The following is an 18,708-nucleotide window of genomic DNA, read 5'->3' as shown; positions in this document are numbered from 1 at the left end:
AATCAATAAATGAAAAGGAATATTGTGTTGGCCGGTGCCGCGGCTCACTTGGCTAATCCTCCGCCTGTGGTGCTGGCACCTCGGGTTCTAATCCCGGTCGGGGCGCCGGATTCTCCTCTTCCAGTCCATCTCTCCGCTGTGGCCCGGGAAGGCAGTGGAGGATGGCCCAGGTCCTTGGGCCCTGCACTCGCATGGAGGACCAGGAGGAAGCGCCTGGCTCCCTCCCGGCTTCGGATCAGCACGCTGCGCTGGCCGCAGCGGCCATTGGAGGGTGAACCGACGGCAAAGGAAGACCTTTCTCTCTGTATTTCTCACTATCCACTCTGCCTGTCAAAAAGGAGACCCAACAGGCCAGTCCGCTGCAGTGGCTTTCGACGTGGAAGGCCTGGGCTTCAGCAGAAGGCAGCTTATGAAGAGTCCTGGCCGCCCTGCCAGCTGACAGTTGCATCACTGGAAACAGACTGGCCCTGGAGTCAAAGGACGCCCAGGTCAGAGCCACAGACCTCGTTGGCTCTTAAGCTGAAAAGCCCTTCACTCGGCCAGGCTTCCAAAGTGACCACCGCCGCTGAGGGGATGGCCGAGTAGGGTCAGCAACATTGCAGGCAGAACTGTAAACTTCCTGCTAGAGATGCCCCTTGCCTGTACCCGGCCAGCTCTCCTCCCAGGCCAGCTAGGTAATGAAGCCAACAGGGTGCCTTCCCCAAGAGGTTCACGCCTCTCTTAGGATGTACCCCGTGTGAAGAGAGAGAGAAGCTTGATCCTCCTAACTGACAGAGCCTTCGAGCCCACCGGATTATTATCAGGCCCCTTCTGTCAGTTTCTGTTTGGCTTAGACAGCACCTCTCTTAGGTCCTCTAATAGGGACTCTGTCCTTTGTCCCAGACCCTGTCTAGCTCCCCCTGGGCCTCATTCCTTTGTGATCACGGCCACTACTCTTGCATCAGCGGCTCTGCTCCCCCTGTCTTAGCAATACTCGCCTGCAAGTTTGGGACTGGCCACCTCCAGGCTTTCCCCTTCCAGCCCTCGTCCTCCCTCTCCTGGTCCAGTTTCACCGTGAGAACAGCTCCTCCATCGCTGATAACAAATTAGGTGTCAGACCCTCTGAGGACTCTTTTGTTTTATCACGAGCAAGCCAGATAGGGAAATCGGGTCTTCTGACCTCCACTCCAGTGGGCTTCTGGTCCTTGGATTGGTGTCCACAGTTATATGAGGTAGGAAGTCAGGAACTGAGCCTATGTGTGTATGAGAAAGGCCTGAAGACCAGCACCCGCTGTGGAAGCTCCAGGAGCCCAGCATCCTGCACTTCAAAGTCCTGCCTGGATCCTGATGACCTTCCAGGGAGTCCTGCCCTGCCCCTTCTGCCTGGCCTGGCAAACAGGCTTCCTCTAAGGCGGGGGCGACGCCAGCCAGCCAGGCATCTCCCTGATAACTTCAGGGGGAAAAACTCGGAAAGGAATTGTTCGTGTTTAACCCAACAAGTCCTCTGTTCGGTGTTGGGAGCCACTGGGTTGGTTGGTTTCCCTGTAGAGGCCTCGGTTTCGATGACCCTTCAACTACAAACCACTAGAAAGCTCCGTCTGTACAGATCCCTGATGTGGTCGGCGCTTGGCCTTCTGGCTTCGGGGCCCCCTGACCTCACGACCTCTTGTGTCTCGACAAGCGTATTTGGTGGCTGTAAAACCCCAAGGTAACTCCCCTTTGTCAAACTGATGTGGATTTAAAACTCCTGTGAAACCATTCCTTCGAACTGTGTTGTAAAAGGACCCCTGCTTGCCCTCGACTGCTACAGTCCTTGCCTTGTACCCTAGAAGCTGCCTCCCTCTCCAATAAAGTGGGACCTTGATCAGAATACCGTCTTGGTCTCCCTTCTCGTGGCTGGTTTGTCCCTCCATTCAGGTCTGCCCTCCTCGTGTCCCAGTAAATGACCCCGCGGGCTGGGGCAGTTCGGGGGGGGGGGGCAAGGGGGGAGGAGAAGAAGGAGAGGGGGAGGGAAAAGAAGGCGGGAAGGCAAGACCCATCCCCTTAAGAACCCCAGCCCACACATGAACTACGCACTCTCTCTCAGGTCCCGTCTGGAGGCGTGCCCAGCCCTTCTCACGCGTGTCCCTACCCTAATAACCCTTGCTATGGTGCTTTCCCCTGCTGTCTCACGCCTGAATTCTTTCTTGCACGAAGACAAGGACCCTTTGCTTCTCTGGTAACATAACGAGACAAGAACCCTATGGATGGGGGCCGGCACCACGGCTCGCTTGGTTAATCCTCCGGAGGCCCGCGGCGCCGGCACCCCATGTCGGCGCCAGGTTCTAGTCCCCTAGTCCCCGTCGCTGCTCTTCCAGCCCAGCTCTCTGCTGTGGCCCGGGAGGGCAGTGGAGGATGGCCCAAGTGCTTGGGCCCCTGCACCCGCATGGGAGACCAGCAGGAAGCACCCGGCTCTGGCTTTGGATCGGCACAGCACCGGCCGTGGTGGACATCTGGGGAGTGAACCAGCAGAAGGAAGACCTTTCTCTCTCTCTGTCTAAAACTCTACCTGTCATAACAACACAGCACAAACCCAAAAAGCAAAAAGCAAAAAAGAACCCTATGGATGGTTCCAGGGTTGGTTTGCCAGCTCGCCATGGCTTCCTACTCTACTATTGGCACTGGCTGGCCCTGTAATTCTAATGTTCCTAGCCCTGCTTCTAGGCCCGTGCATTAAAAACTGTGTGACTAGATATGGGGGGGCGGGGGGGGGGAGAATTAGCACAGAGAAGTTAGTGGCACAGCGGGGGCTCTCTCTGGTCCCTGGTTTCAGCTTCTCCTGGACATGGAATGTCGCGAGGCAGCGACAGGCCTGGACACACGGCCGTCCTGAGGAAGCCCGTTTTCCACACGCCCGCGGAGCCCTCGGCTGTGTGCGGGGGGTGACGCCACCTCGGTGCCGGGCAGCGAGCTCCCGGGCGAGCAGAGCCCCCCACGGCCCGCCCAGCGCAGGGCCAGGGGCCGCCCTTTCCGCCTGTCCTCGGGAGGCTCTCCAGCCCAGCACTTCAGTGTAGCCCAGCTACAGACGAGCTCCCAGGAAGGACAAGGCCCCTCCCACGGCGGGCGGCAGGCGGCGCGGGGCCGGTCCCCCGCGGTGCGGGCCCCGCCCCAGCCGGGAGTCCCGGGCACGCGGCGGACCCGCCGGCTCTCCCCGGCCCTCGCGGGACAAGCCGGGAACTCTGTGCCGAGGCCGCGCTGCCCACAAGGCCGAGCCCCGTGGCCTCGTTTCCGCCGAGCGGCGCGCGGTCCCTGGGCCGGGGCGGGGCCGGGCTGGGGCGGGGCCGGGGCATGCAGATGAGGACGGCGGGGGCGTGGCATGCAGATGAGCGCGGCCGCGGCTGACGCGGGGGTCGGGGAGCCCGCCCCGATGGCACGCGCGGATTCGCCCGCGTGACGACGAGGGAGCCGGGGCGGCATGGGCTGCGGGGCGCGCGCGGCCCCGAGGAGCCACGGGGCGGTGGGGGCGGGTTGGTTCGGGGCGGGAGTCACCGCGCGTGAGAGGTGCGCGGCGGGGGCGGGCGGCGGCGCGCGCGCGGGGCCCCGGCATCGCTTCTCGGCCTTTTGGCTAAGATCAAGTGTAGTATCTGTTCTTATCAGTTTAATATCTGATACGTCCTCTATCCGAGGACAATATATTAAATGGATTTTTGGAGCCGGGAGTTGGAATAGGAGCTTGCTCCGTCCACTCCGCGCATCGACCCGGTATTGCAGTACCTCCGGGCACGGTGCACCCCCTCGGGGGGACAGCAGGTCGTGGCAAAAGCAGACTTAACCCGGGTGGTGGGGTGGTGGGTTTTCTCGCTTCAAAGTATGTGTGCTGCGCTGCGCTGCTCTGCTTTGCTTCGCTTCTGTTTTCGTGCGCACACCAACTTCACAACCAGGACGCCAACTGCAACGCCGGGGCGGACAGCACTCTCTGTCTCCCGCCAGCCCGCTGCCTCTGCTCCCGGCTCTCTGCTGTGGCCTGGGAAACCACTAGAAGCTGGCCCAGGCGCTTGGGCCCCTGCACCTGCTGGCTGGCGAGACCCACAATAAGCTCCTGGCTGGGGATCCCAGCAGAGAACCAGAGCATGGAAGACCTCGCTACCTCCCTCTGTAACACTGGCAGGGGCAGGGCCCTTACACTCAGGCACGACGGGAGTCTCCCCCACACCTCTAAGCCACCGCACACAGGACAGAGGGCAGTGGGAGCTGGGGGGCCAGCAGCAGCAAGACATTCCCCCGCCCCCCAGCCCGTCACCCCCTTATTGCGTTGGAGAGAACGTTGTCTTTTCACAGACGCTAACACTGTGGAGACCAGGGAGCAGCAGGTGGAGGAGCCCTTCCACCCCGAAGACAGCTTTGTCCCCCAACACTAAATCAATCAATCAATCAATCAATAAATGAAAAGGAATATTGTGTTGGCCGGTGCCGCGGCTCACTTGGCTAATCCTCCGCCTGTGGTGCTGGCACCTCGGGTTCTAATCCCGGTCGGGGCGCCGGATTCTGTCCTGGCTGCTCCTCTTCCAGGCCAGCTCTCTGCTGTGGCCCGGGAAGGCAGTGGAGGATGGCCCAGGTCCTTGGGCCCTGCACTCGCATGGGAGACCAGGAGGAAGCGCCTGGCTCCCTCCCGGCTTCGGATCAGCATGCTGCGCTGGCCGCAGCGGCCATTGGAGGGTGAACCGATGGCAAAGGAAGACCTTTCTCTCTGTGTTTCTCACTATCCACTCTGCCTGTCAAAAAGGAGACCCAACAGGCCAGTCCGCTGCAGTGGCTTTCGACGTGGAAGGCCTGGGCTTCAGCAGAAGGCAGCTTATGAAGAGCCCTGGCCGCCCTGCCAGCCGACAGTTGCATCACTGGAAACAGACTGGCCCTGGAGTCAAAGGACGCCCAGGTCAGAGCCACAGACCTCGTTGGCTCTTAAGCTGAAAAGCCCTTCACTCGGCCGGGCTTCCAAAGTGACCACCGCCGCTGAGGGGATGGCCGAGTAGGGTCAGCAACATTGCAGGCAGAACTGTAAACTTCCTGCTAGAGATGCCCCTTGCCTGTACCCGGCCAGCTCTCCTCCCAGGCCAGCTAGGTAACGGAAGTCAACAGGGTGCCTTCCCCAAGAGGTTCACGCCTCCCTTAGGATGTACCCCGTGTGAAGAGAGACAGAAGCTTGATCCTCCTAACTGACAGAGCCTTCGAGCCCACCGGATTATTATCAGGCCCCTTCTGTCAGTTTCTGTTTGGCTTAGACAGCACCTCTCTTAGGTCCTCTAATAGGGACTCTGTCCTTTGTCCCAGACCCTGTCTAGCTCCCCCTGGGCCTCATTCCTTTGTGATCACGGCCACTACTCTTGCATCAGTGGCTCTGCTCCCCCTGTCTTAGCAATACTCGTCTGCAAGTTTGGGACTGGCCACCTCCAGGCTTTCCCCTTCCAGCCCTCGTCCTCCCTCTCCTGGTCCAGTTTCACCGTGAGAACAGCTCCTCCATCGCTGATAACAAATTAGGTGTCAGACCCTCTGAGGACTCTTTTGTTTTATCACGAGCAAGCCAGATAGGGAGATCGGGTCTTCTGACCTCCACTCCAGTGGGCTTCTGGTCCTTGGATTGGTGTCCACAGTTATATGAGGTAGGAAGTCAGGAACTGAGCCTATGTGTGTATGAAAAAGGCCTGAAGACCAGCACCCGCTGCGGAAGCTCCAGGAGCCCAGCATCCTGCACTTCAAAGTCCTGCCTGGATCCTGATGACCTTCCAGGGAGTCCTGCCCTGCCCCTTCTGCCTGGCCTGGCAAACAGGCTTCCTCTAAGGCGGGGGCGACGCCAGCCAGCCAGGCATCTCCCTGATAACTTCAGGGAGAAAAACTCGGAAAGGAATTGTTCGTGTTTAACCCAACAAGTCCTCTGTTCGGTGTTGGGAGCCACTGGGTTGGTTGGTTTCCCTGTAGAGGCCTCGGTTTCGATGACCCTTCAACTACAAACCACTAGAAAGCTCCGTCTGTACAGATCCCTGATGTGGTCGGCGCTTGGCCTTCTGGCTTCGGTGCCCCCTGACCTCACGACCTCTTGTGTCTTGACAAGCGTATTTGGTGGCTGTCAAGCCCCAAGGTAACTCCCCTTTGTCAAACTGATGTGGATTTAAAACTCCTGTGAAACCATTCCTTGGAACTGTGTTGTAAAAGGACCCCTGCTTGCCCTCGACTGCTACAGTCCTTGCCTTGTACCCTAGAAGCTGCCTCCCTCTCCAATAAAGTGGGACCTTGATCAGAATACCGTCTTGGTCTCCCTTCTCGTGGCTGGTTTGTCTCTCCATTCAGGTCTGCCCTCCTCGTGTCCCAGTTAATGACCCCGCGGGCCGGGGCAGTTCGGGGGGGGGGGGAGGGGGGAGGAGAAGAAGGAGAGGGGGAGGGAAAAGAAGGCGGGAAGGCAAGACCCATCCCCTTAAGAACCCCAGCCCACACATGAACTACGCACTCTCTCTCAGGTCCCGTCTGGAGGCGTGCCCAGCCCTTCTCACGCGTGTCCCTACCCTAATAACCCTTGCTATGGTGCTTTCCCCTGCTGTCTCACGCCTGAATTCTTTCTTGCACGAAGACAAGGACCCTTTGCTTCTCTGGTAACATAACGAGACAAGAACCCTATGGATGGGGGCCGGCACCACGGCTCGCTTGGTTAATCCTCCGGAGGCCCGCGGCGCCGGCACCCCATGTCGGCGCCAGGTTCTAGTCCCCTAGTCCCCGTTGCTGCTCTTCCAGCCCAGCTCTCTGCTGTGGCCCGGGAGGGCAGTGGAGGATGGCCCAAGTGCTTGGGCCCCTGCACCCGCATGGGAGACCAGCAGGAAGCACCCGGCTCTGGCTTTGGATCGGCACAGCACCGGCCGTGGTGGACATCTGGGGAGTGAACCAGCAGAAGGAAGACCTTTCTCTCTCTCTGTCTAAAACTCTACCTGTCAAAACAACACAGCACAAAACAAACCAAAAAAGCAAAAAGCAAAAAGCAAAAAAGAACCCTATGGATGGTTCCAGGGTTGGTTTGCCAGCTCGCCATGGCTTCCTACTCTACTATTGGCACTGGCTGGCCCTGTAATTCTAATGTTCCTAGCCCTGCTTCTAGGCCCGTGCATTAAAAACTGTGTGACTAGATATGGGGGGGCGGGGGGGGGGAGAATTAGCACAGAGAAGTTAGTGGCACAGCGGGGGCTCTCTCTGGTCCCTGGTTTCAGCTTCTCCTGGACATGGAATGTCGCGAGGCAGCGACAGGCCTGGACACACGGCCGTCCTGAGGAAGCCCGTTTTCCACACGCCCGCGGAGCCCTCGGCCGTGTGCGAGGGGTGACGCCACCTCGGTGCCGGGCAGCGAGCTCCCGGGCGAGCAGAGCCCCCCACGGCCCGCCCAGCGCAGGGCCAGGGGCCGCCCTTTCCGCCTGTCCTCGGGAGGCTCTCCAGCCCAGCTGCAGTGTAGCCCAGCTACAGACGAGCTCCCAGGAAGGACCAGGCCCCTCCCACGGCGGCAGGCGGCGCGGGCCCGGTCCCCCGCGGTGCGGGCCCCGCCCCAGCCGGGAGTCCCGGGCACGCGGCGGATCCGCCGGCTCTCCCCGGCCCTAGCGGGACGAGCCGGGAACTCTGTGCCGAGGCCGCGCTGCCCACAAGGCCGAGCCCCGTGGCCTCGTTTCCGCCGAGCGGCGCGCGGTCCCTGGGCCGGGGCGGGGCCGGGCTGGGGCGGGGCCGGGGCATGCAGATGAGGACGGCGGGGGCGTGACATGCAGATGAGCGCGGCCGCGGCCGACGCGGGGGTCGGGGAGCCCGCCCCGAGCGCACGCGCGGATTCGCCCGCGTGACGACGAGGGAGCCGGGGCGGCATGGGCTGCGGGGCGCGCGCGGCCCCGAGGAGCCACGGGGCGGTGGGGGCGGGTTGGTTCGGGGCGGGAGTCACCGCGCGTGAGAGGTGCGCGGCGGGGGCGGGCGGCGGCGCGCGCGCGGGGCCCCGGCATCGCTTCTCGGCCTTTTGGCTAAGATCAAGTGTAGTATCTGTTCTTATCAGTTTAATATCTGATACGTCCTCTATCCGAGGACAATATATTAAATGGATTTTTGGAGCCGGGAGTTGGAATAGGAGCTTGCTCCGTCCACTCCGCGCATCGACCCGGTATTGCAGTACCTCCGGGCACGGTGCACCCCCTCGGGGGGACAGCAGGTCGTGGCAAAAGCAGACTTAACCCGGGTGGTGGGGTGGTGGGTTTTGTCGCTTCAAAGTATGTGCGCTGTGCTGCGCTGCCCTGCTCTGCTTTGCTTTGTTTCGCTTGTGTTTTCTGCAGGCAGTCGTGTTTGCGCACACCAACTTCACAACCAGGACGCCAACTGCAACGCCGGGGCGGACAGCACTCTCTGTCTCCCGCCAGCCCGCTGCCTCTGCTCCTGGCTCTCTGCTGTGGCCTGGGAAACCACTAGAAGCTGGCCCAGGCGCTTGGGCCCCTGCACCTGCTGGCTGGCGAGACCCACAATAAGCTCCTGGCTGGGGATCCCAGCAGAGAACCAGAGCATGGAAGACCTCGCTACCTCCCTCTGTAACACTGGCAGGGGCAGGGCCCTTACACTCAGGCACGACGGGAGTCTCCCCCACACCTCTAAGCCACCGCACACAGGACAGAGGGCAGTGGGAGCTGGGGGGCCAGCAGCAGCAAGACATTCCCCCGCCCCCCAGCCCGTCACCCCCTTATTGCGTTGGAGAGAACGTTGTCTTTTCACAGACGCTAACACTGTGGAGACCAGGGAGCAGCAGGTGGAGGAGCCCTTCCACCCCGAAGACAGCTTTGTCCCCCAACACTAAATCAATCAATCAATCAATCAATAAATGAAAAGGAATATTGTGTTGGCCGGTGCCGCGGCTCACTTGGCTAATCCTCCGCCTGTGGTGCTGGCACCTCGGGTTCTAATCCCGGTCGGGGCGCCGGATTCTGTCCTGGCTGCTCCTCTTCCAGGCCAGCTCTCTGCTGTGGCCCGGGAAGGCAGTGGAGGATGGCCCAGGTCCTTGGGCCCTGCACTCGCATGGGAGACCAGGAGGAAGCGCCTGGCTCCCTCCCGGCTTCGGATCAGCATGCTGCGCTGGCCGCAGCGGCCATTGGAGGGTGAACCGATGGCAAAGGAAGACCTTTCTCTCTGTGTTTCTCACTATCCACTCTGCCTGTCAAAAAGGAGACCCAACAGGCCAGTCCGCTGCAGTGGCTTTCGACGTGGAAGGCCTGGGCTTCAGCAGAAGGCAGCTTATGAAGAGCCCTGGCCGCCCTGCCAGCCGACAGTTGCATCACTGGAAACAGACTGGCCCTGGAGTCAAAGGACGCCCAGGTCAGAGCCACAGACCTCGTTGGCTCTTAAGCTGAAAAGCCCTTCACTCGGCCGGGCTTCCAAAGTGACCACCGCCGCTGAGGGGATGGCCGAGTAGGGTCAGCAACATTGCAGGCAGAACTGTAAACTTCCTGCTAGAGATGCCCCTTGCCTGTACCCGGCCAGCTCTCCTCCCAGGCCAGCTAGGTAACGGAAGTCAACAGGGTGCCTTCCCCAAGAGGTTCACGCCTCCCTTAGGATGTACCCCGTGTGAAGAGAGACAGAAGCTTGATCCTCCTAACTGACAGAGCCTTCGAGCCCACCGGATTATTATCAGGCCCCTTCTGTCAGTTTCTGTTTGGCTTAGACAGCACCTCTCTTAGGTCCTCTAATAGGGACTCTGTCCTTTGTCCCAGACCCTGTCTAGCTCCCCCTGGGCCTCATTCCTTTGTGATCACGGCCACTACTCTTGCATCAGTGGCTCTGCTCCCCCTGTCTTAGCAATACTCGTCTGCAAGTTTGGGACTGGCCACCTCCAGGCTTTCCCCTTCCAGCCCTCGTCCTCCCTCTCCTGGTCCAGTTTCACCGTGAGAACAGCTCCTCCATCGCTGATAACAAATTAGGTGTCAGACCCTCTGAGGACTCTTTTGTTTTATCACGAGCAAGCCAGATAGGGAGATCGGGTCTTCTGACCTCCACTCCAGTGGGCTTCTGGTCCTTGGATTGGTGTCCACAGTTATATGAGGTAGGAAGTCAGGAACTGAGCCTATGTGTGTATGAGAAAGGCCTGAAGACCAGCACCCGCTGCGGAAGCTCCAGGAGCCCAGCATCCTGCACTTCAAAGTCCTGCCTGGATCCTGATGACCTTCCAGGGAGTCCTGCCCTGCCCCTTCTGCCTGGCCTGGCAAACAGGCTTCCTCTAAGGCGGGGGCGACGCCAGCCACCCAGGCATCTCCCTGATAACTTCAGGGAGAAAAACTCGGAAAGGAATTGTTCGTGTTTAACCCAACAAGTCCTCTTCGGTGTTGGGAGCCACTGGGTTGGTTGGTTTCCCTGTAGAGGCCTCGGTTTCGATGACCCTTCAACTACAAACCACTAGAAAGCTCCGTCTGTACAGATCCCTGATGTGGTCGGCGCTTGGCCTTCTGGCTTCGGGGCCCCCTGACCTCACGACCTCTTGTGTCTCGACAAGCGTATTTGGTGGCTGTAAAACCCCAAGGTAACTCCCCTTTGTCAAACTGATGTGGATTTAAAACTCCTGTGAAACCATTCCTTCGAACTGTGTTGTAAAAGGACCCCTGCTTGCCCTCGACTGCTACAGTCCTTGCCTTGTACCCTAGAAGCTGCCTCCCTCTCCAATAAAGTGGGACCTTGATCAGAATACCGTCTTGGTCTCCCTTCTCGTGGCTGGTTTGTCCCTCCATTCAGGTCTGCCCTCCTCGTGTCCCAGTTAATGACCCCGCGGGCCGGGGCAGTTCGGGGGGGGGGGGGCGAGGGGGGAGGAGAAGAAGGAGAGGGGGAGGGAAAAGAAGGCGGGAAGGCAAGACCCATCCCCTTAAGAACCCCAGCCCACACATGAACTACGCACTCTCTCTCAGGTCCCGTCTGGAGGCGTGCCCAGCCCTTCTCACGCGTGTCCCTACCCTAATAACCCTTGCTATGGTGCTTTCCCCTGCTGTCTCACGCCTGAATTCTTTCTTGCACGAAGACAAGGACCCTTTGCTTCTCTGGTAACATAACGAGACAAGAACCCTATGGATGGGGGCCGGCACCACGGCTCGCTTGGTTAATCCTCCGGAGGCCCGCGGCGCCGGCACCCCATGTCGGCGCCAGGTTCTAGTCCCCTAGTCCCCGTCGCTGCTCTTCCAGCCCAGCTCTCTGCTGTGGCCCGGGAGGGCAGTGGAGGATGGCCCAAGTGCTTGGGCCCCTGCACCTGCATGGGAGACCAGCAGGAAGCACCCGGCTCTGGCTTTGGATCGGCACAGCACCGGCCGTGGTGGACATTTGGGGAGTGAACCAGCAGAAGGAAGACCTTTCTCTCTCTCTGTCTAAAACTCTACCTGTCATAACAACACAGCACAAACCCAAAAAGCAAAAAGCAAAAAAGAACCCTATGGATGGTTCCAGGGTTGGTTTGCCAGCTCGCCATGGCTTCCTACTCTACTATTGGCACTGGCTGGCCCTGTAATTCTAATGTTCCTAGCCCTGCTTCTAGGCCCGTGCATTAAAAACTGTGTGACTAGATATGGGGGGGCGGGGGGGGGGGGAGAATTAGCACAGAGAAGTTAGTGGCACAGCGGGGGCTCTCTCTGGTCCCTGGTTTCAGCTTCTCCTGGACATGGAATGTCGCGAGGCAGCGACAGGCCTGGACACACGGCCGTCCTGAGGAAGCCCGTTTTCCACACGCCCGCGGAGCCCTCGGCTGTGTGCGGGGGGTGACGCCACCTCGGTGCCGGGCAGCGAGCTCCCGGGCGAGCAGAGCCCCCCACGGCCCGCCCAGCGCAGGGCCAGGGGCCGCCCTTTCCGCCTGTCCTCGGGAGGCTCTCCAGCCCAGCTGCAGTGTAGCCCAGCTACAGACGAGCTCCCAGGAAGGACCAGGCCCCTCCCACGGCGGCAGGCGGCGCGGGGCCGGTCCCCCGCGGTGCGGGCCCCGCCCCAGCCGGGAGTCCCGGGCACGCGGCGGACCCGCCGGCTCTCCCCGGCCCTCGCGGGACAAGCCGGGAACTCTGTGCCGAGGCCGCGCTGCCCACAAGGCCGAGCCCCGTGGCCTCGTTTCCGCCGAGCGGCGCGCGGTCCCTGGGCCGGGGCGGGGCCGGGGCATGCAGATGAGGACGGCGGGGGCGTGACATGCAGATGAGCGCGGCCGCGGCTGACGCGGGGGTCGGGGAGCCCGCCCCGATGGCACGCGCGGATTCGCCCGCGTGACGACGAGGGAGCCGGGGCGGCATGGGCTGCGGGGCGAGCGCGGCCCCGAGGAGCCACGGGGCGGTGGGGGCGGGTTGGTTCGGGGCGGGAGTCACCGCGCGTGAGAGGTGCGCGGCGGGGGCGGGCGGCGGCGCGCGCGCGGGGCCCCGGCATCGCTTCTCGGCCTTTTGGCTAAGATCAAGTGTAGTATCTGTTCTTATCAGTTTAATATCTGATACGTCCTCTATCCGAGGACAATATATTAAATGGATTTTTGGAGCCGGGAGTTGGAATAGGAGCTTGCTCCGTCCACTCCGCGCATCGACCCGGTATTGCAGTACCTCCGGGCACGGTGCACCCCCTCGGGGGGACAGCAGGTCGTGGCAAAAGCAGACTTAACCCGGGTGGTGGGGTGGTGGGTTTTCTCGCTTCAAAGTATGTGTGCTGCGCTGCGCTGCTCTGCTTTGCTTCGCTTCTGTTTTCGTGCGCACACCAACTTCACAACCAGGACGCCAACTGCAACGCCGGGGCGGACAGCACTCTCTGTCTCCCGCCAGCCCGCTGCCTCTGCTCCCGGCTCTCTGCTGTGGCCTGGGAAACCACTAGAAGCTGGCCCAGGCGCTTGGGCCCCTGCACCTGCTGGCTGGCGAGACCCACAATAAGCTCCTGGCTGGGGATCCCAGCAGAGAACCAGAGCATGGAAGACCTCGCTACCTCCCTCTGTAACACTGGCAGGGGCAGGGCCCTTACACTCAGGCACGACGGGAGTCTCCCCCACACCTCTAAGCCACCGCACACAGGACAGAGGGCAGTGGGAGCTGGGGGGCCAGCAGCAGCAAGACATTCCCCCGCCCCCCAGCCCGTCACCCCCTTATTGCGTTGGAGAGAACGTTGTCTTTTCACAGACGCTAACACTGTGGAGACCAGGGAGCAGCAGGTGGAGGAGCCCTTCCACCCCGAAGACAGCTTTGTCCCCCAACACTAAATCAATCAATCAATCAATCAATAAATGAAAAGGAATATTGTGTTGGCCGGTGCCGCGGCTCACTTGGCTAATCCTCCGCCTGTGGTGCTGGCACCTCGGGTTCTAATCCCGGTCGGGGCGCCGGATTCTGTCCTGGCTGCTCCTCTTCCAGGCCAGCTCTCTGCTGTGGCCCGGGAAGGCAGTGGAGGATGGCCCAGGTCCTTGGGCCCTGCACTCGCATGGGAGACCAGGAGGAAGCGCCTGGCTCCCTCCCGGCTTCGGATCAGCATGCTGCGCTGGCCGCAGCGGCCATTGGAGGGTGAACCGATGGCAAAGGAAGACCTTTCTCTCTGTGTTTCTCACTATCCACTCTGCCTGTCAAAAAGGAGACCCAACAGGCCAGTCCGCTGCAGTGGCTTTCGACGTGGAAGGCCTGGGCTTCAGCAGAAGGCAGCTTATGAAGAGCCCTGGCCGCCCTGCCAGCCGACAGTTGCATCACTGGAAACAGACTGGCCCTGGAGTCAAAGGACGCCCAGGTCAGAGCCACAGACCTCGTTGGCTCTTAAGCTGAAAAGCCCTTCACTCGGCCGGGCTTCCAAAGTGACCACCGCCGCTGAGGGGATGGCCGAGTAGGGTCAGCAACATTGCAGGCAGAACTGTAAACTTCCTGCTAGAGATGCCCCTTGCCTGTACCCGGCCAGCTCTCCTCCCAGGCCAGCTAGGTAACGGAAGTCAACAGGGTGCCTTCCCCAAGAGGTTCACGCCTCCCTTAGGATGTACCCCGTGTGAAGAGAGACAGAAGCTTGATCCTCCTAACTGACAGAGCCTTCGAGCCCACCGGATTATTATCAGGCCCCTTCTGTCAGTTTCTGTTTGGCTTAGACAGCACCTCTCTTAGGTCCTCTAATAGGGACTCTGTCCTTTGTCCCAGACCCTGTCTAGCTGCCCCTGGGCCTCATTCCTTTGTGATCACGGCCACTACTCTTGCATCAGTGGCTCTGCTCCCCCTGTCTTAGCAATACTCGTCTGCAAGTTTGGGACTGGCCACCTCCAGGCTTTCCCCTTCCAGCCCTCGTCCTCCCTCTCCTGGTCCAGTTTCACCGTGAGAACAGCTCCTCCATCGCTGATAACAAATTAGGTGTCAGACCCTCTGAGGACTCTTTTGTTTTATCACGAGCAAGCCAGATAGGAGGATCGGGTCTTCTGACCTCCACTCCAGTGGGCTTCTGGTCCTTGGATTGGTGTCCACAGTTATATGAGGTAGGAAGTCAGGAACTGAGCCTATGTGTGTATGAGAAAGGCCTGAAGACCAGCACCCGCTGTGGAAGCTCCAGGAGCCCAGCATCCTGCACTTCAAAGTCCTGCCTGGATCCTGATGACCTTCCAGGGAGTCCTGCCCTGCCCCTTCTGCCTGGCCTGGCAAACAGGCTTCCTCTAAGGCGGGGGCGACGCCAGCCAGCCAGGCATCTCCCTGATAACTTCAGGGAGAAAAACTCGGAAAGGAATTGTTCGTGTTTAACCCAACAAGTCCTCTTCGGTGTTGGGAGCCACTGGGTTGGTTGGTTTCCCTGTAGAGGCCTCGGTTTCGATGACCCTTCAACTACAAACCACTAGAAAGCTCCGTCTGTACAGATCCCTGATGTGGTCGGCGCTTGGCCTTCTGGCTTCGGTGCCCCCTGACCTCACGACCTCTTGTGTCTCGACAAGCGTATTTGGTGGCTGTAAAACCCCAAGGTAACTCCCCTTTGTCAAACTGATGTGGATTTAAAACTCCTGTGAAACCATTCCTTGGAACTGTGTTGTAAAAGGACCCCTGCTTGCCCTCGACTGCTACAGTCCTTGCCTTGTACCCTAGAAGCTGCCTCCCTCTCCAATAAAGTGGGACCTTGATCAGAATACCGTCTTGGTCTCCCTTCTCGTGGCTGGTTTGTCTCTCCATTCAGGTCTGCCCTCCTCGTGTCCCAGTTAATGACCCCGCGGGCCGGGGCAGTTCGGGGGGGGGGAGGGGGGAGGAGAAGAAGGAGAGGGGGAGGGAAAAGAAGGTGGGAAGGCAAGACCCATCCCCTTAAGAACCCCAGCCCAAACATGAACTACGCACTCTCTCTCAGGTCCCGTCTGGAGGCGTGCCCAGCCCTTCTCACGCGTGTCCCTACCCTAATAACCCTTGCTATGGTGCTTTCCCCTGCTGTCTCACGCCTGAATTCTTTCTTGCACAAAGACAAGGACCCTTTGCTTCTCTGGTAACATAACGAGACAAGAACCCTATGGATGGGGGCCGGCACCACGGCTCGCTTGGTTAATCCTCCGGAGGCCCGCGGCGCCGGCACCCCATGTCGGCGCCAGGTTCTAGTCCCCTAGTCCCCGTCGATGCTCTTCCAGCCCAGCTCTCTGCTGTGGCCCGGGAGGGCAGTGGAGGATGGCCCAAGTGCTTGGGCCCCTGCACCCGCATGGGAGACCAGCAGGAAGCACCCGGCTCTGGCTTTGGATCGGCACAGCACCGGCCGTGGTGGACATCTGGGGAGTGAACCAGCAGAAGGAAGACCTTTCTCTCTCTCTGTCTAAAACTCTACCTGTCAAAACAACACAGCACAAAACAAACCAAAAAAGCAAAAAGCAAAAAGCAAAAAAGAACCCTATGGATGGTTCCAGGGTTGGTTTGCCAGCTCGCCATGGCTTCCTACTCTACTATTGGCACTGGCTGGCCCTGTAATTCTAATGTTCCTAGCCCTGCTTCTAGGCCCGTGCATTAAAAACTGTGTGACTAGATATGGGGGGGCGGGGGGGGGGGGAGAATTAGCACAGAGAAGTTAGTGGCACAGCGGGGGCTCTCTCTGGTCCCTGGTTTCAGCTTCTCCTGGACATGGAATGTCGCGAGGCAGCGACAGGCCTGGACACACGGCCGTCCTGAGGAAGCCCGTTTTCCACACGCCCGCGGAGCCCTCGGCCGTGTGCGAGGGGTGACGCCACCTCGGTGCCGGGCAGCGAGCTCCCGGGCGAGCAGAGCCCCCCACGGCCCGCCCAGCGCAGGGCCAGGGGCCGCCCTTTCCGCCTGTCCTCGGGAGGCTCTCCAGCCCAGCTGCAGTGTAGCCCAGCTACAGACGAGCTCCCAGGAAGGACCAGGCCCCTCCCACGGCGGCAGGCGGCGCGGGGCCGGTCCCCCGCGGTGCGGGCCCCGCCCCAGCCGGGAGTCCCGGGCACGCGGCGGATCCGCCGGCTCTCCCCGGCCCTAGCGGGACGAGCCGGGAACTCTGTGCCGAGGCCGCGCTGCCCACAAGGCCGAGCCCCGTGGCCTCGTTTCCGCCGAGCGGCGCGCGGTCCCTGGGCCGGGGCGGGGCCGGGCTGGGGCGGGGCCGGGGCATGCAGATGAGGACGGCGGGGGCGTGGCATGCAGATGAGCGCGGCCGCGGCCGACGCGGGGGTCGGGGAGCCCGCCCCGAGCGCACGCGCGGATTCGCCCGCGTGACGACGAGGGAGCCGGGGCGGCATGGGCTGCGGGGCGCGCGCGGCCCCGAGGAGCCACGGGGCGGTGGGGGCGGGTTGGTTCGGGGCGGGAGTCACTGCGCGTGAGAGGTGCGCGGCGGGGGCGGGCGGCGGCGCGCGCGCGGGGCCCCGGCATCGCTTCTCGGCCTTTTGGCTAAGATCAAGTGTAGTATCTGTTCTTATCAGTTTAATATCTGATACGTCCTCTATCCGAGGACAATATATTAAATGGATTTTTGGAGCCGGGAGTTGGAATAGGAGCTTGCTCCGTCCACTCCGCGCATCGACCCGGTATTGCAGTACCTCCGGGCACGGTGCACCCCCTCGGGGGGACAGCAGGTCGTGGCAAAAGCAGACTTAACCCGGGTGGTGGGGTGGTGGGTTTTGTCGCTTCAAAGTATGTGCGCTGTGCTGCGCTGCCCTGCTCTGCTTTGCTTTGTTTCGCTTGTGTTTTCTGCAGGCAGTCGTGTTTGCGCACACCAACTTCACAACCAGGACGCGCCAACCGCCCCGCCGGGGCGCCTAGCACTCTCTGTCTCCTGCCAGAACCTCAGTCTTTCACTCCGGGGAGGGGAGCTGCGTGCACCTCCAAGAGGCCACAACGAGGGACGTGGCTCACGGCCATGGCCTCCAAGCCCCACCTGCCCGCTGCCTCTGCTCCCGCCTCTGCCGCTGGCTCTCTGCTGTCGCCTGGGAAACCACTAGAAGCTGGCCCAGGCGCGCTTGTGCCCCTGCACCCGCTGGCGACACCCACAACAAGCTCCTGGCTGGGGATCCCAGCAGAGAACCAGAGCATGGAAGACCTCGCTACCTCCCTCTGTGACACTGGCAGGGGCAGGGCCCTTACACTCAGGCGCAACGGGAGTCTCCCCCACACCTCTAAGCCACCGCACACAGGCCAGAGGGCTGTGGGAGCTGGGGGGCCAGCAGCAGCAAGACATTCCCCCCCCCCCGGCCCGTCACCCCCTTATTGCGTTGGAGAGAACGTTGTCTTTTCACAGACGCTAACGCTGTGGAGACCAGGGAGCAGCAGGTGGAGGAGCCCTTCCACCCCGAAGACAGCTTTGTCCCCCAACACTAAATAAATGAAAAGGAATATTGTGTTGGCCGGTGCCGCGGCTCACTTGGCTAATCCTCCGCCTGTGGTGCTGGCACCTCGGGTTCTAATCCCGGTCGGGGCGCCGGATTCTGTCCTGGCTGCTCCTCTTCCAGGCCAGCTCTCTGCTGTGGCCCGGGAAGGCAGTGGAGGATGGCCCAGGTCCTTGGGCCCTGCACTCGCATGGGAGACCAGGAGGAAGCGCCTGGCTCCCTCCAGGCTTCGGATCAGCACGATGCGCCGGCCGCAGCGGCCGTTGGAGGGTGAACCGATGGCAAACGAAGAGCTTTTTCTGTCTCACTATCCACTCTGCCTGAGGAAGGAGGAGGAGGAGGAGGAGGAGGAGGAGGAGGAGAAGAAAGGTTTTTTTTTGATTAAAGAAAGGACATGGTTTGCTAGTTTATTCTTGACTGGAATGGAAATGACCTGGAAGAAGCTCCTGGCTCCTGGTTTTTGGCCTGGCCCAGGCCCGGCTGTTGCAGACATTTAGGGAGTGAACCAGCAGATGGAAGATCGATCTCTCTCTCTCTCTCTCTCTGTAAGTCTTCCTTTCAAAATAAATAAAACAAATCTTTAAAAAGGAACACAGCAAAACTGCAATGCCTGACACCCAGGAAAGCAAGCACTTGGGGAGGAAAGGGGAGTGGCTTTCAGCATCCGAGCGCTGGGAAGCCAGAGGGCATTGGGACAGCAGGGCTGGCTGCAGAACGGGGCTGGGGGTTAGGGCATCTCAACAGCGGTGTCCGCGTAAGAAAGAGATCAAAGGCTGAAGCAGTGTGGGGGACTTGAGGGGACCGAGGGAGCCAGCAGAGAGGCTGGAGGAGAGCCTTCAGTGACCCTGCAGACAGCCTGTGGGAGTCCACCCTGGGAACTCCCCAGCGGCAAAGCAGGTGAAGCCACCACCTGCAACACCGGCTTCCCATAGGAGCACCAGTTCCAATCCTGGATCCTCCACTTCCCA

The 18,708-nt window shown here is 60.8% G+C and overlaps 4 non-coding genes across 4 annotated transcripts; all 4 read left to right on the top strand.

Moving 5' to 3' along the window:
- The first annotated feature begins 3,563 nt into the window (after positions 1–3,563).
- Positions 3,564–3,754, top strand: LOC133747428 (U2 spliceosomal RNA). Its single transcript, XR_009864376.1, has one exon. It is a non-coding gene; the product is annotated as a U2 spliceosomal RNA (small nuclear RNA).
- Positions 3,755–7,971: 4,217 nt separating this feature from the next.
- Positions 7,972–8,162, top strand: LOC133747427 (U2 spliceosomal RNA). Its single transcript, XR_009864375.1, has one exon. It is a non-coding gene; the product is annotated as a U2 spliceosomal RNA (small nuclear RNA).
- A 4,217-nt stretch (positions 8,163–12,379) lies between these two features.
- LOC133747426 (U2 spliceosomal RNA) lies at positions 12,380–12,570 on the top strand. The gene has a single exon (XR_009864374.1). It is a non-coding gene; the product is annotated as a U2 spliceosomal RNA (small nuclear RNA).
- A 4,215-nt stretch (positions 12,571–16,785) lies between these two features.
- Positions 16,786–16,976, top strand: LOC133747425 (U2 spliceosomal RNA). Its single transcript, XR_009864373.1, has one exon. It is a non-coding gene; the product is annotated as a U2 spliceosomal RNA (small nuclear RNA).
- The last annotated feature ends 1,732 nt before the right edge of the window (positions 16,977–18,708 follow it).

This window comes from Lepus europaeus, chromosome 18 (assembly GCF_033115175.1).
Source record: "Lepus europaeus isolate LE1 chromosome 18, mLepTim1.pri, whole genome shotgun sequence".
NCBI classification, from domain to species: Eukaryota; Metazoa; Chordata; class Mammalia; order Lagomorpha; family Leporidae; genus Lepus; species Lepus europaeus.
This window is presented reverse-complemented; position numbering and strand designations above follow the sequence as displayed.